We start from the raw sequence: 16669 nt of genomic DNA on the forward strand, positions 1-16669 counted from the left end.
TCAATGAACATATCCAAAACTTCGGTCTTACTAGCAGCCCATTTCCAGGTTCAGAGTGGTGGTAATTTGACTTTCTTCACTCTCTCCTGCAGGCTTACGCGGTCTAAATTTTCCCCCCTCTTCTCCTGCTTCCAAGGGGGGTTTGATGATTTTAGCCGATGGAAGTTTAATCCTTTATGAAAAGCTTTCCAAGACTTTAGCTTGCAGCCTCTTTGCTTCAGTCTATTTACAAAAGGGGAAGGCGGACTTCCTGTTTGAAACCTCCGCCGTTTTGGTGCCAAATTAAGACATTTAAAAATCCAATTTTCCGTTCTACTCACGGGTAGTTGTTTTAAGATCAAATTGTCCCCAGGAAAAAGTCAGCGCTCTCCGGCAACAGCTATGCGGCTTCGCTCCGTGAAAGAAGCAGTCAATTCGAAGCACCGCGCCACTCACCCCACGTCGCTCTGGATCCCCGAAATCGGGTTTCCCCGCGAGTAGGGGATGCGCAAAAGGTGCCAGCCGAATCCCACGTTCACAGGCTTCTCCCGCCTGTGATTTTTTGTGGGTCCCTGCCTTCGCCGTAATTTCCACGAAGCAAATTCCTCCCGATCAGAGGAATTCAGCCATTACCGGAGGCGCTAACCCGGAAGTTCGGAAGAAATTATTTCCCCCCCAGGTGCGGGGCTGGAAGAACCAGGTCGGGGAACAGCAGGAAGGCGCGCTCCGTCTCCCCGCTGTCCCCCGAGCTTGTGGGGCTGGCGATGGGAAGAAGTGTGCTGAGCCCGGGACTGGAGGCAGATCTGCGCAGCCATCGGGAGCCGGGCCTTCGCGCCCCGCTCCCGATGGCCGCGCAGAGCTGTGCTGAGCCCGGGACTGGAGGCAGCGAGAGGGGTCTCCAGGCTTCAGCGAAAGCCTGCATTCGCCCCATAGGACGTACAAACATTTCCCCTTCATTATTGGAGGGGAAAATGTGCGTCCTATAGGGCGAAAAATACGGTAGGTACCGCTGCAGCAGGAAGGTAAACGGCGTTTGTGTGCGCTCTGGTTTCCGTCACGGTGTCTTGTTGCACCAGAAGCGGTTTAGTCATGCTGGCCACATGACAGGAAGGAAAGTCCACCACCCTCATGAGGGAGTCCAATCCACTGTCTAACAGCTCTTACTATCAGAAAGTTATTCGTGATGTTTAGGCAGAATCTCATTTAAAGGTAAAGGTACCCCTGCCCGTACGGGCCAGTCTTGACAGACTCTGGGGTTGTGCGCCCATCTCACTCAAGAGGCCGGGGGCCAGCGCTGTCCGCAGACACTTCCGGGTCACGTGGCCAGCGTGACAAGCTGCATCTGGCGAGCCAGTGCAGCACACGGAACGCCGTTTACCTTCCCGCTAGTAAGCGGTCCCTATTTATCTACTTGCACCCGGGGGTGCTTTCGAACTGCTAGGTTGGCAGGCGCTGGGACCGAACAATGGGAGCGCACCCCGCCGCGGGGATTCGAACTGCCGACCTTTCGATCAGCAAGCCCTAGGCGCTGAGGCTTTTACCCACAGCGCCACCCGCGTCCTAGAATCTCATTTATTGCTGCAGAATTAGATAAGATGACAGAAAGTATTCAAAACCTGTGGGATCAGAGATTCTTAGAGGACTGGAGTAAATATTTGAATTATTTAAAAAGCAATTGTAATAATCAGATTACGCTAGTAGGTTTGCAAGAAGTTTTGTAAGGAGGACTATGTGAAATATTGCAGAGAAGCTTATGAAGAGAGTTATTAGTTAAGGACAATTAAAATTAATAGAGAAATTAAGAAATGTAGACTAAGGGGAAAAGATTTAAAAATCTTCAGATGTGGTTGATGAAAGTCTAAAACATTGTATAAGATAAGAAAATATGTTATATGATTGTTGGAAATGATATGTTAAAAAACCTAATAAAAATATATATAAAAAAGAAAAACTGAAGAAAAAGAAAAAGTGAAGAAAAAGAAAAAAAGAATCTCATTTATTGCAACTGGAACAAGTTCAGGGTCCTATGCTCTGCAGAAGAAAACAAGCCTGCTCCTTTTTCCATGTGACAGCCTTAAATCTCTACCTCATGGGGTTGTTGTGAGAATTAAATGAGGACCCAGTGTAGGGCTCAAACCCACAAGAGATTAAGAGTCTCATGCTCTGTCAATTGAGCTATCCATTCAGACTGTTCCCTGACCTAACAATTTGTAAATGTTAAAAAAAAAACACTCTGAGTCTGTATCTGGTCAAGGAGAGCATAAGAAAAACTCCTGCTAGTTCTTATCTTGACTTGCAAGGGGTACGTGGGCCTTGGTTACCTGGCTTTCTAGTAGCAAAATCCCTGAAATAAACATTCAGCTGAACCAGGACCAGCTATGCAAAGGACTAAGAGAAACCACAATCAAATAAGGAGGAAAGGCTTGGTTTCTGCCGACACCACGGAATGGAAAAGGCTCTTTAATGAGTTGCAGCATCTGGTTACAAACACCTCGGGTTACAAAAACTTTGGGTTACAGACTCCGCTAACCCGGAAGTAGTATCTCGGGTTAAGAACTTTTCTCTCAGGATGAGAACAGAAATCGCGCGCTGACGGCGCAGCAGGAGGCCCCATTAACTAAAGTGGTACCTCAGGCTAAGAACGGTTTCAGGTTAAGAACGGACCTCTGGAACCAATTAAGTTCGTAACCAGAGGTACCACTGTACTGTGTTCCTCTTAATACTGCTATCTAGGCCACCTACTCATTGCTGGCCACCAACCATGTATGATGACTCACCAGGGACATATTAAGGTACCTTCCAGTGGGGAAGCTACCGGAAGCTACCAACCTGCCGTGTGGGGTCCAAAAGGAACTGCTTAGCATGGCATCCAAACTGGGAGTCCCCATTAAACAAGAACAAACCTTGGCTGCAGTCCGTGTTTAGGAAGAGGGGACATGTCCCCTGTTGCTGGAACTGCTCCATAGGGCTGAGACCTGTGGACCTCGAGGCTAGAAGCATTTGTGTGTATCCAGAACACTGCTAAAGCTGCTGTGTGTGTTTCTTGAGACCACAACCCTGAGATTAAGAGTCTTGTCTCTACTGACAGCTATCCATTCAGACCATTCCCTGGCCTGCTAGTTCTTATATTGATTTTCAAGTGATACAGGGGCCTTGGTTATCTGCCTTCCTCCTAGTAACATCCACATGCTATGAAGCAGTTCTGGCCTGAACATGACCTTTCTAGAGACATGCAATCAGCATTTTCTGGATGCTTTGACCAAGTACCTGTATACAGTTATCTTTGTCCCAGGCTGATCTTGACCTCAGAATTTGATTGCTTCAATTTTCCCTTGATATTACCGTATTTTTCGCCCCATAGGGCGGAGTTCCCCCAGGCGCCCAAGGCTTGCGGACAGCTGCGCGAAGCACGGGGCGTCCTCCGAAGGGCGCCCCCGCTCCGGGCGTGCAAGGCTTGCGGATAGCTTCCTGGAGCCTGGAGAGCGAGAGGTGTCGGTGCGCACCGACACCTCTCGCTCTCCAGGCTTCAGCGAAAGCCTGCATTTGCCCCATAAGACGCACACACATTTCCCCTTCATTTTTGGAGGGGGAAAAGTGCGTCTTATAGGGCGAAAAATACGGTAGTTTCCTTTCTTGTTGAGAAGATGGCAGGGTGGCTGTTTACTCTTGCCTAAGCCATGGGTTCTCCAAGGTGACATTGGTGGGCGTAAATTGGAAGGACAGAGCTAGAGCTGAGAAGCTGCCACAAAAAGAAAACGGACAAGCAGTTTTGGACCTGATCTTTGGCTCTGAGTGTTTGTACAGCTACAAAACACTGCGGAGGCTGAAGGTGTGATCGCTGCATATTCATGATGGCTGCTGTTTTTCTGATAACCACTGGCCTAGGCAGTCATAGTCATAGTATGCAATAAATAATTGCAACAAACAGGTAACTTCTCAAATAATCTTTTATAGCCATCTCAGCAAGTGGCTGCCACCACTAATTCTGCGTGTGAGGGAAAGTGATAACCCCATCCCCATACTCTTGATCATGATTTCCTCCTTGATGCTGCAAATCAACCTTGACTTGTTCCAACCTGTCTGGGCCAGTGCCAACTAGTCTGGTCTGCAACCGGTCTGAACCAGTTCCAACTGGCTTGGACTTGTTCAAACTGGCCTAAACCAGTTCAAACTGGCCTAAACTGGTTTAAGCAGGTCTGAACCGGTTCAAACCGACTTTGACCGGTTTCAACTGGATTGGACCGGTTGAAACTGGCTTAAACCAGTCTGATCAGAGTCAAACCGGCTTGGACGGGTTAAAACTGGCCTAAACCGGGTGAAACCGGCTTTGTGCGGTTCAAACTGGCTTAAAACAGTTCAAACTGGCTTTGTCCAGTTCAAATTGACTTAAACCGGTTCAAACTGGCCTAAAATGGTTCAAACTAGTCTGAACCGGTTCCAACCGGCCTTGACCGGTTCAAACTGGCCTAAACTGGTTCAAACTGGCCTTGACCGGCTCAAACTGGCCTAAACCGGCTCAAACTGTCCTGTGATTAAAAAGCCTTCTCTTTCGACGGCCAACCCTTTCAGGGGAGCATTTGCATCCATTTGGCACCATTTTCGACTGAATTGCCGAAAGTAAATTTGCAACCGTTTGGCACCATTTTTGAGTAAATTGGAGAACGTCAGATTTTTTAATGAAATTGTGACCCCGAGGCATAGGGATTTTTTCAGAAAAATCTTTTTCTGCCGGTTAAGTTGTCGAGGGCTGCTTTCTTGTCCTGTGATAAAAAGCCTTCTGTTTCGACCGTAAAACCTCTCAGTGGAGCATTTACAACCGTTTGGAACCATTTTTGAGTGAAATGCCGAAAGTCAGATTTTTTATGAAATTGTTGATGAAATTTTTTCCAAAAAATCTTTTTCTGCCGGTTAAGTTGTCAAAGACTGATTTCTTGTCCTGTGATAAAAAGACTTCTGTTTCGACTGCAAAACCTCTCAGGGGAGCATTTGGAACTCTTTTTTGAGTGAATTGCCGAAAGTCAGATTTTTGATGAAATTGTGACCCCGGGCTTATGGATTTTTTCAAAAAATCTTTTTCTGCCGGTTAAGTTGTCAAGGGCTGATTTCCTTTCCTGTATTAAAAAGTATACTGTTTCAACAGCCAAACCTCTCAGGGGAGCATTTACAAAAGTTTGGCACCATTTTTGAGTGATTTGCCGAAAGTCAGATTTTTGATGAAATTGTGGCCCCGGGGCTTAGGGATTTTTTCAAAAAAATCTTTTTGCTGATGGTTAAGATGTCGAGGGCTGATTTCTTTTCCTGTGATAAAAAGCCTTCTGTTTCGACTGCCAAAGCTCTCAGGGGAGCATTTGCAACCGTTTGGTACCATTTTTGAGTGAATTGCCGAAAGTCATATTTTTGATGAAATTGTGACCCCGGGGCTTTGGGATTTTTTCAAAAAAATCTTTTTCTGCCGGTTGACTTGTTGAGGGCTGATTTCTTTTCCTGTGATAAAAAGCCTTCTGTTTCGACCGCCAAACCTCTCAGGGGAGCATTTGCAACCGTTTGGCACCATTTTTGAGTGAATTGCCGAAAGTCAGATTTTTCATGAAATTGTGACCCCGGGGCTTAGGGATTTTTTCAAAGAAATCTTTTTTGCCGGTTAAGTTGCCGAGGGCTGATTTCTTTTCCTGTGATAAAAAGCCTTCTGTTTCGACCGCCAAACCTCTCAGGGGAGCATTTGCAACCGTTTGGCACCATTTTTGAGTGAATTGCCGAAAGTCAGATTTTTGATGAAATTGTGACCCCGGGGCTTAGGGATTTTTTCAAAAAAATCTTTTTCTGCCGGTTGAATTGTCGAGTTCTGATTTCTTTTCCTGTGATAAAAAGCCTTCTGTTTCGACCGGCAAACCTCTCAGGGGAGCATTTGCAACCGTTTGGCACCATTTTTGAGTGAATTGCCGAAAGTCATATTTTTGATGAAATTGTGACCCCGGGGCTTAGGCATTTTTTCAAAAAAATCTTTTTTGCCGGTTAAGTTGTCTAGGGCTGATTTCTTTTCCTGTAATAAAAAGCCTTCTGTTTCGACCGCCAAACCTCTCAGGGGAGCATTTGCAACCGTTTGGCACCATTTTTGAGTGAATTGACGAAAGTCATATTTTTGAAGAAATTGTGACCCCGGGGCTTAGGGATTTTTTCAAAAAAATCTTTTTCTGCCGGTTGACTTGTCGAGGGCTGATTTCTTTTCCTGTGATAAAAAGCCTTCTGTTTGACCCCCAAACCTCTCAGGGGAGCATTTGCAACCGTTTGGCACCATTTTTGAGTGAATTGCCAAAAGTCAGATTTTTTATGAAATTGTGACCCCGGGCCCGGCTTAGGGATTTTTTCAAAAAATTCTTTTTCTGCCGGTTGACTTGTCGAGGGCTGATTTCTTTTCCTGTGATAAAAAGCCTTCTGTTTCGACTGCCAAACCTCTCAGGGGAGCATTTGCAACCGTTTGGCACCATTTTTGAATGAACTGCCGAAAGTCAGATTTTTGATGAAATCTTGACCCCGGGGCTTAGGGATTTTTTCAAAAAAATCTTTTTCTGCCGGTTGACTTGTCGAGGGCTCATTTCTTTTCCTGTGATAAAAAGCCTTCTGTTTGACCCCCAAACCTCTCAGGGGAGCATTTGCAACCGTTTGGCACCATTTTTGAGTGAATTGCCGAAAGTCAGATTTTCCATGAAATTGTGACCCCGGGGCTTAGGGATTTTTTCAAAAAAAAATTTTTTTGCCGCTTAAGTTTTCGAGTTCTGATTTCTTTTCCTGTGATAAAAAGCCTTCTGTTTCGACCGCCAAACCTCTCAGGGGAGCATTTGCAACCGTTTGGCACCATTTTTGAGTGAATTGCCGAAAGTCAGATTTTTGATGAAATTGTGACCCCGTGGCTTAGGGATTTTTTCAAAAAAATCTTTTTTGCCGGCTATGTTGCCGAGGGCTGATTTCTTTTCCTGTGATAAAAAGCCTTCTGTTTCGACCACCAAACCTCTCAGGGGAGCATTTGCAACCTTTTGGCACCATTTTTGAGTGAATTGCCGAAAGTCAGATTTTTCATGAAATTGTGACCCCGGGGCTTAGGGATTTTTTCAAAAAATTCTTTTTTGCCGGTTAAGTTGTCGAGGGCTGATTTCTTTTCCTGTGATAAAAAGCCTTCTGTTTCGACCACCAAACCTCTCAGGGGAGCATTTGCAACCGTTTGGCACCATTTTTGAATGAACTGCCGAAAGTCATATTTTTGATGAAATTGTGACCCCGGGGCTTAGGGATTTTTTCAAAAAAATCTTTTTCTCCCGGTTGAATTGTCGAGTTCTGATTTCTTTTCCTGTGATAAAAAGCCTTCTGTTTCGACCGGCAAACCTCTCAGGGGAGCATTTGCAACCGTTTTGCACCATTTTTGAATGAATTGCCGAAAGTCATATTTTTCATGAAATTGTGACCCCGGGGCTTAGGCATTTTTTCAAAAAGATCTTTTTCTGCCGGTTGAATTGTCGAGTTCTGATTTCTTTTCCTGTGATAAAAAGCCTTCTGTTTCGACCGCCAAACCTCTCAGGGGAGCATTTGCAACCGTTTGGCACCATTTTTGAGTGAATTGCCGAAAGTCATATTTTTGATGAAATTGTAAACCCGGGGCTTAGGGATTTTTTCAAAGAAATTGTGAAATTGTGAGCTTAGGGATTTTTTCAAAAAAAATAAAAAAATTCTGCCGGTTGACTTGTCGAGGGCTGATTTCTTTTCCTGTGATAAAAAGACTTCTGTTTCGACCGCCAAACCTCTCAGGGGAGCATTTGCGACCGTTTGGCACCATTTTTGAGTGAATTGCCGAAAGTCATATTTTTGATGAAATTGTGACCCCGGGGCTTAGGGATTTTTTCAAAAAAATCTTTTTCTGCCGGTTGACTTGTCGAGGGCTGATTTCTTTTCCTGTGATAAAAAGCCTTCTGTTTCGACCGCCAAACCTCTCAGGGGAGCATTTGCAACCGTTTGGCACCATTTTTGAGTGAATTGCCGAAAGTCAGATTTTTCATGAAATTGTGACCCCGGGGCTTAGGGATTTTTTCAAAGAAATCTTTTTTGCCGGTTAAGTTGCCGAGGGCTGATTTCTTTTCCTGTGATAAAAAGCCTTCTGTTTCGACCGCCAAACCTCTCAGGGGAGCATTTGCAACCGTTTGGCACCATTTTTGAGTGAATTGCCGAAAGTCAGATTTTTGATGAAATTGTGACCCCGGGGCTTAGGGATTTTTTCAAAAAAATCTTTTTCTGCCGGTTGAATTGTCGAGTTCTGATTTCTTTTCCTGTGATAAAAAGCCTTCTGTTTCGACCGGCAAACCTCTCAGGGGAGCATTTGCAACCGTTTGGCACCATTTTTGAGTGAATTGCCGAAAGTCATATTTTTGATGAAATTGTGACCCCGGGGCTTAGGCATTTTTTCAAAAAAATCTTTTTTGCCGGTTAAGTTGTCTAGGGCTGATTTCTTTTCCTGTAATAAAAAGCCTTCTGTTTCGACCGCCAAACCTCTCAGGGGAGCATTTGCAACCGTTTGGCACCATTTTTGAGTGAATTGACGAAAGTCATATTTTTGAAGAAATTGTGACCCCGGGGCTTAGGGATTTTTTCAAAAAAATCTTTTTCTGCCGGTTGACTTGTCGAGGGCTGATTTCTTTTCCTGTGATAAAAAGCCTTCTGTTTGACCCCCAAACCTCTCAGGGGAGCATTTGCAACCGTTTGGCACCATTTTTGAGTGAATTGCCAAAAGTCAGATTTTTTATGAAATTGTGACCCCGGGCCCGGCTTAGGGATTTTTTCAAAAAATTCTTTTTCTGCCGGTTGACTTGTCGAGGGCTGATTTCTTTTCCTGTGATAAAAAGCCTTCTGTTTCGACTGCCAAACCTCTCAGGGGAGCATTTGCAACCGTTTGGCACCATTTTTGAATGAACTGCCGAAAGTCAGATTTTTGATGAAATCTTGACCCCGGGGCTTAGGGATTTTTTCAAAAAAATCTTTTTCTGCCGGTTGACTTGTCGAGGGCTCATTTCTTTTCCTGTGATAAAAAGCCTTCTGTTTGACCCCCAAACCTCTCAGGGGAGCATTTGCGACCGTTTGGCACCATTTTTGAGTGAATTGCCGAAAGTCATATTTTTGATGAAATTGTGACCCCGGGGCTTAGGGATTTTTTCAAAAAAATCTTTTTCTGCCGGTTGACTTGTCGAGGGCTGATTTCTTTTCCTGTGATAAAAAGCCTTCTGTTTCGACCGCCAAACCTCTCAGGGGAGCATTTGCAACCGTTTGGCACCATTTTTGAGTGAATTGCCGAAAGTCAGATTTTTCATGAAATTGTGACCCCGGGGCTTAGGGATTTTTTCAAAGAAATCTTTTTTGCCGGTTAAGTTGCCGAGGGCTGATTTCTTTTCCTGTGATAAAAAGCCTTCTGTTTCGACCGCCAAACCTCTCAGGGGAGCATTTGCAACCGTTTGGCACCATTTTTGAGTGAATTGCCGAAAGTCAGATTTTTGATGAAATTGTGACCCCGGGGCTTAGGGATTTTTTCAAAAAAATCTTTTTCTGCCGGTTGAATTGTCGAGTTCTGATTTCTTTTCCTGTGATAAAAAGCCTTCTGTTTTGACCGGCAAACCTCTCAGGGGAGCATTTGGAACCGTTTGGCACCATTTTTGAGTGAATTGCCGAAAGTCATATTTTTGATGAAATTGTGACCCCGGGGCTTAGGGATTTTTTCAAAAAAATCTTTTTTGCCGGTTAAGTTGTCTAGGGCTGATTTCTTTTCCTGTAATAAAAAGCCTTCTGTTTCGACCGCCAAACCTCTCAGGGGAGCATTTGCAACCGTTTGGCACCATTTTTGAGTGAATTGACGAAAGTCAGATTTTTGATGAAATTGTGACCCCGGGGCTTAGGGATTTTTTCAAAAAAATCTTTTTCTGCCGGTTGACTTGTCGAGGGCTGATTTCTTTTCCTGTGATAAAAAGCCTTCTGTTTGACCCCCAAACCTCTCAGGGGAGCATTTGCAACCGTTTGGCACCATTTCTGAGTGAATTGCCAAAAGTCAGATTTTTTATGAAATTGTGACCCCGGGCCCGGCTTAGGGATTTTTTCAAAAACTTCTTTTACTGCCGGTTGACTTGTTGAGGGCTGATTTCTTTTCCTGTGATAAAAAGCCTTCTGTTTCGACTGCCAAACCTCTCAGGGGAGCATTTGCAACCGTTTGGCACCATTTTTGAATGAACTGCCGAAAGTCAGATTTTTGATGAAATTGTGACCCCGGGGCTTAGGGATTTTTTCAAAAAAATCTTTTTCTGCCGGTTGACTTGTCGAGGGCTCATTTCTTTTCCTGTGATAAAAAGCCTTCTGTTTGACCCCCAAACCTCTCAGGGGAGCATTTGCCACCGTTTGGCACCATTTTTGAGTGAATTGCCGAAAGTCAGATTTTCCATGAAATTGTGACCCCGGGGCTTAGGGATTTTTTCAAAAAAAAAAAAAAAATCTGCCGGTTGACTTGTCGAGGGCTGATTTCTTTTCCTGTGATAAAAAGACTTCTGTTTCGACCGCCAAACCTCTCAGGGGAGCATTTGCGACCGTTTGGCACCATTTTTGAGTGAATTGCCGAAAGTCATATTTTTGATGAAATTGTGACCCCGGGGCTTAGGGATTTTTTCAAAAAATCTTTTTCTGCCGGTTGACTTGTCGAGGGCTGATTTCTTTTCCTGTGATAAAAAGCCTTCTGTTTCGACCGCCAAACCTCTCAGGGGAGCATTTGCAACCGTTTGGCACCATTTTTGAGTGAATTGCCGAAAGTCAGATTTTTCATGAAATTGTGACCCCAGGGCTTAGGGATTTTTTCAAAGAAATCTTTTTTGCCGGTTAAGTTGCCGAGGGCTGATTTCTTTTCCTGTGATAAAAAGCCTTCTGTTTCGACCGCCAAACCTCGCAGGGGAGCATTTGCAACCGTTTCGTACCATTTTTGAGTGAATTGCCGAAAGTCATATTTTTGATGAAATTGTGACCCCGGGGCTTAGGGATTTTTTCAAAAAAATCTTTTTCTGCCGGTTGACTTGTCGAGGGCTGATTTCTTTTCCTGTGATAAAAAGCCTTCTGTTTCGACCGCCAAACCTCTCAGGGGAGCATTTGCAACCGTTTCGTACCATTTTTGAGTGAATTGCCGAAAGTCATATTTTTGATGAAATTGTGACCCCGGGGTTTAGGGATTTTTTCAAAAAAATCTTTTTCTCCCGGTTGAATTGTCGAGTTCTGATTTCTTTTCCTGTGATAAAAAGCCTTCTGTTTCGACCGGCAAACCTCTCAGGGGAGCATTTGCAACCGTTTGGCAGCATTTTTGAGTGAATTGGGGAAAGTCATGTTTTTGATGAAATTGTGACCCCGGGGCTTAGGGATTTTTTCAAAAAAATCTTTTTCTGCCGGTTGAATTCTCGAGTTCTGATTTCTTTTCCTGTGATAAAAAGCCTTCTGTTTCGACCGCCAAACCTCTCAGGGGAGCATTTGCAACTGTTTTGCACCATTTTTGAATGAATTGCCGAAAGTCAGATTTTTGATGAAATTGTGACCCCGGGGCTTAGGGATTTTTTTTTAAAAAAAAATTGCCGGTTAAGTTTTCGAGTTCTGATTTCTTTTCCTGTGATAAAAAGCCTTCTGTTTCGACCGCCAAACCTCTCAGGGGAGCATTTGCAACCGTTTGGCACCATTTTTGAGTGAATTGCCGAAAGTCATATTTTTCATGAAATTGTGACCCCGGGGCTTAGGCATTTTTTCAAAAAGATCTTTTTCTGCCGGTTGAATTGTCGAGTTCTGATTTCTTTGCCTGTGATAAAAAGCCTTCTGTTTTGACCGCCAAAACTCTCAGGGGAGCGTTTGCAACCGTTTGGCACCATTTTTGAGTGAATTGCCGAAAGTCATATTTTTGATGAAATTGTGACCCCGGGGCTTAGGGATTTTTTTTTAAAAAAAAAATTTTGCCGCTTAAGTTTTCGAGTTCTGATTTCTTTTCCTGTGATAAAAAGCCTTCTGTTTCGACCGCCAAACCTCTCAGGGGAGCATTTGCAACCGTTTGGCACCATTTTTGAGTGAATTGACAAAAGTCATATTTTTGAAGAAATTGTCACCCCGGGGCTTAGGGATTTTTTCAAAAAAATCTTTTTCTGCCGGTTGACTTGTCGAGGGCTGATTTCTTTTCCTGTGATAAAAAGCCTTCTGTTTGACCCCCAAACCTCTCAGGGGAGCATTTGCAACCGTTTGGCACCATTTTTGAGTGAATTGCCAAAAGTCAGATTTTTTATGAAATTGTGACCCCGGGCCCGGCTTAGGGATTTTTTCAAAAAATTCTTTTACTGCCGGTTGACTTGTTGAGGGCTGATTTCTTTTCCTGTGATAAAAAGCCTTCTGTTTCGACTGCCAAACCTCTCAGGGGAGCATTTGCAACCGTTTGGCACCATTTTTGAATGAACTGCCGAAAGTCAGATTTTTGATGAAATTGTGACCCCGGGGCTTAGGGATTTTTTCAAAAAAATCTTTTTCTGCCGGTTGACTTGTCGAGGGCTCATTTCTTTTCCTGTGATAAAAAGCCTTCTGTTTGACCCCCAAACCTCTCAGGGGAGCATTTGCAACCGTTTGGCACCATTTTTGAGTGAATTGCCGAAAGTCAGATTTTCCATGAAATTGTGACCCCGGGTCTTAGGGATTTTTTCAAAAAAAAAAAATTTTTGCCGCTTAAGTTTTCGAGTTCTGATTTCTTTTCCTGTGATAAAAAGCCTTCTGTTTCGACCGCCAAACCTCTCAGGGGAGCATTTGCAACCGTTTGGCACCATTTTTGAGTGAATTGGGGAAAGTCATGTTTTTGATGAAATTGTGACCCCGGGGCTTAGGGATTTTTTCAAAAAGATCTTTTTCTGCCGGTTGAATTGTCGAGTTCTGATTTCTTTGCCTGTGATAAAAAGCCTTCTGTTTCGACCGCCAAACCTCTCAGGGGAGCATTTGCAACCGTTTTGCACCATTTTTGAATGAATTGCCGAAAGTCAGATTTTTGATGAAATTGTGACCCCGGGGCTTAGGGATTTTTTTTTTTTTTTAAATTGCCGGTTAAGTTTTCGAGTTCTGATTTCTTTTCCTGTGATAAAAAGCCTTCTGTTTCGACCGCCAAACCTCTCAGGGGAGCATTTGCAACCGTTTGGCACCATTTTTGAGTGAATTGCCGAAAGTCATATTTTTCATGAAATTGTGACCCCGGGGCTTAGGCATTTTTTCAAAAAGATCTTTTTCTGCCGGTTGAATTGTCGAGTTCTGATTTCTTTGCCTGTGATAAAAAGCCTTCTGTTTTGACCGCCAAACCTCTCAGGGGAGCATTTGCAACCGTTTGGCACCATTTTTGAGTGAATTGCCGAAAGTCATATTTTTGATGAAATTGTGAACCCGGGGCTTAGGGATTTTTTAAAAAAAATTGTGAAATTGTGAAATTGTGAGCTTAGGGATTTTTTCAAAAAAAATAAAAAAATTCTGCCGGTTGACTTGTCGAGGGCTGATTTCTTTTCCTGTGATAAAAAGACTTCTGTTTCGACCGCCAAACCTCTCAGGGGAGCATTTGCGACCGTTTGGCACCATTTTTGAGTGAATTGCCGAAAGTCATATTTTTGATGAAATTGTGACCCCGGGGCTTAGGGATTTTTTCAAAAAAATCTTTTTCTGCCGGTTGACTTGTCGAGGGCTGATTTCTTTTCCTGTGATAAAAAGCCTTCTGTTTCGACTGTCAAACCTCTCAGGGGAGCATTTGCAACCGTTTGGCACCATTTTTGAGTGAATTGCCGAAAGTCAGATTTTTCATGAAATTGTGACCCCGGGGCTTAGGGATTTTTTCAAAGAAATCTTTTTTGCCGGTTAAGTTGCCGAGGGCTGATTTCTTTTCCTGTGATAAAAAGCCTTCTGTTTCGACCGCCAAACCTCGCAGGGGAGCATTTGCAACCGTTTCGCACCATTTTTGAGTGAATTGCCGAAAGTCATATTTTTGATGAAATTGTGACCCCGGGGCTTAGGGATTTCTTCAAAAAAATCTTTTTCTGCCGGTTGACTTGTCGAGGGCTGATTTCTTTTCCTGTGATAAAAAGCCTTCTGTTTCGACCGCCAAACCTCTCAGGGGAGCATTTGCAACCGTTTCGTACCATTTTTGAGTGAATTGCCGAAAGTCATATTTTTGATGAAATTGTGACCCCGGGGTTTAGGGATTTTTTCAAAAAAATCTTTTTCTCCCGGTTGAATTGTCGAGTTCTGATTTCTTTTCCTGTGATAAAAAGCCTTCTGTTTCGACCGGCAAACCTCTCAGGGGAGCATTTGCAACCGTTTGGCACCATTTTTGAGTGAATTGGGGAAAGTCATGTTTTTGATGAAATTGTGACCCCGGGGCTTAGGGATTTTTTCAAAAAAATCTTTTTCTGCCGGTTGAATTCTCGAGTTCTGATTTCTTTTCCTGTGATAAAAAGCCTTCTGTTTCGACCGCCAAACCTCTCAGGGGAGCATTTGCAACCGTTTTGCACCATTTTTGAATGAATTGCCGAAAGTCAGATTTTTGATGAAATTGTGACCCCGGGGCTTAGGGATTTTTTTTTAAAAAAAAATTCCTGGTTAAGTTTTCGAGTTCTGATTTCTTTTCCTGTGATAAAAAGCCTTCTGTTTCGACCGCCAAACCTCTCAGGGGAGCATTTGCAACCGTTTGGCACCATTTTTGAGTGAATTGCCGAAAGTCATATTTTTCATGAAATTGTGACCCCGGGGCTTAGGCATTTTTTCAAAAAGATCTTTTTCTGCCGGTTGAATTGTCGAGTTCTGATTTCTTTGCCTGTGATAAAAAGCCTTCTGTTTTGACCGCCAAACCTCTCAGGGGAGCATTTGCAACCGTTTGGCACCATTTTTGAGTGAATTGCCGAAAGTCATATTTTTGATGAAATTGTGAACCCGGGGCTTAGGGATTTTTTCAAAAAAATTGTGAAATTGTGAAATTGTGAGCTTAGGGATTTTTTCAAAAAAAATAAAAAAATTCTGCCGGTTGACTTGTCGAGGGCTGATTTCTTTTCCTGTGATAAAAAGACTTCTGTTTCGACCGCCAAACCTCTCAGGGGAGCATTTGCGACCGTTTGGCACCATTTTTGAGTGAAATGCCGAAAGTCATATTTTTGATGAAATTGTGACCCCGGGGCTTAGGGATTTTTTCAAAGAAATCTTTTTTGCCGGTTAAGTTGCCGAGGGCTGATTTCTTTTCCTGTGATAAAAAGCCTTCTGTTTCGACCGCCAAACCTCGCAGGGGAGCATTTGCAACCGTTTCGTACCATTTTTGAGTGAATTGCCGAAAGTCATATTTTTGATGAAATTGTGACCCCGGGGCTTAGGGATTTTTTCAAAAAAATCTTTTTCTGCCGGTTGACTTGTCGAGGGCTGATTTCTTTTCCTGTGATAAAAAGCCTTCTGTTTCGACCGCCAAACCTCTCAGGGGAGCATTTGCAACCGTTTCGTACCATTTTTGAGTGAATTGCCGAAAGTCATATTTTTGATGAAATTGTGACCCCGGGGTTTAGGGATTTTTTCAAAAAAATCTTTTTCTGCCGGTTGACTTGTCGAGGGCTGATTTCTTTTCCTGTGATAAAAAGCCTTCTGTTTCAACTGCCAAACCTCGCAGGGGAGCATTTGCAACCTTTTGGCACCATTTTTGAGTGAATTGCCGAAAGTCATATTTTTGATGAAATTGTGACCCCGGGGCTTAGGGATTTTTTCAAAAAAATCTTTTTCTGCCAGTTGACTTGTCGAGGGCTGATTTCTTTTCCTGTGATAAAAAGCCTTCTGTTTCGACCGCCAAACCTCTCAGGGGAGCATTTGCAACCGTTTGGTACCATTTTCGAGTGAATTGCCGAAAGTCATATTTTTGGTGAAATTGTGACCCCGGGGCTTAGGGATTTTTTCAAAAAAATCTTTTTCTGCCGGTTGACTTGTCGAGGGCTCATTTCTTTTCCTGTGATAAAAAGCCTTCTGTTTGACCCGCAAACCTCTCAGGGGAGCATTTGCAACCGTTTGGCACCATTTTTGAGTGAATTGCCAAAAGTCAGATTTTTTATGAAATTGTGACCCCGGGCCCGGCTTAGGGATTTTTTCAAAAAATTCTTTTTCTGCTGGTTGACTTGTCGAGGGCTGATTTCTTTTCCTGTGATAAAAAGCCTTCTGTTTCGACTGCCAAACCTCTCAGGGGAGCATTTGCAACCGTTTGGCACCATTTTTGAATGAACTGCCGAAAGTCAGATTTTTGATGAAAATGTGACCCCGGGGCTTAGGGATTTTTTCAAAAAAATCTTTTTCTGCCGGTTGACTTGTCGAGGGCTCATTTCTTTTCCTGTGATAAAAAGCCTTCTGTTTGACCCCCCAAACCTCTCAGGGGAGCATTTGCAACCGTTTGGCACCATTTTTGAGTGAATTGCCGAAAGTCAGATTTTCCATGAAATTGTGACCCCGGGGCTTACGGATTTTTTCAAAAAAAAAAATTTTTGCCGCTTAAGTTTTCGAGTTCTGATTTCTTTTCCTGTGATAAAAAGCCTTCTGTTTCGACCGCCAAACCTCTCAGGGGAGCATTTGCAACCGTTTGGCACCATTTTTGAGTGAATTGCCGAAAGTCAGATTT

Source organism: Podarcis muralis, chromosome 5 (assembly GCF_964188315.1).
Source record: "Podarcis muralis chromosome 5, rPodMur119.hap1.1, whole genome shotgun sequence".
NCBI lineage: Eukaryota > Metazoa > Chordata > Lepidosauria > Squamata > Lacertidae > Podarcis > Podarcis muralis.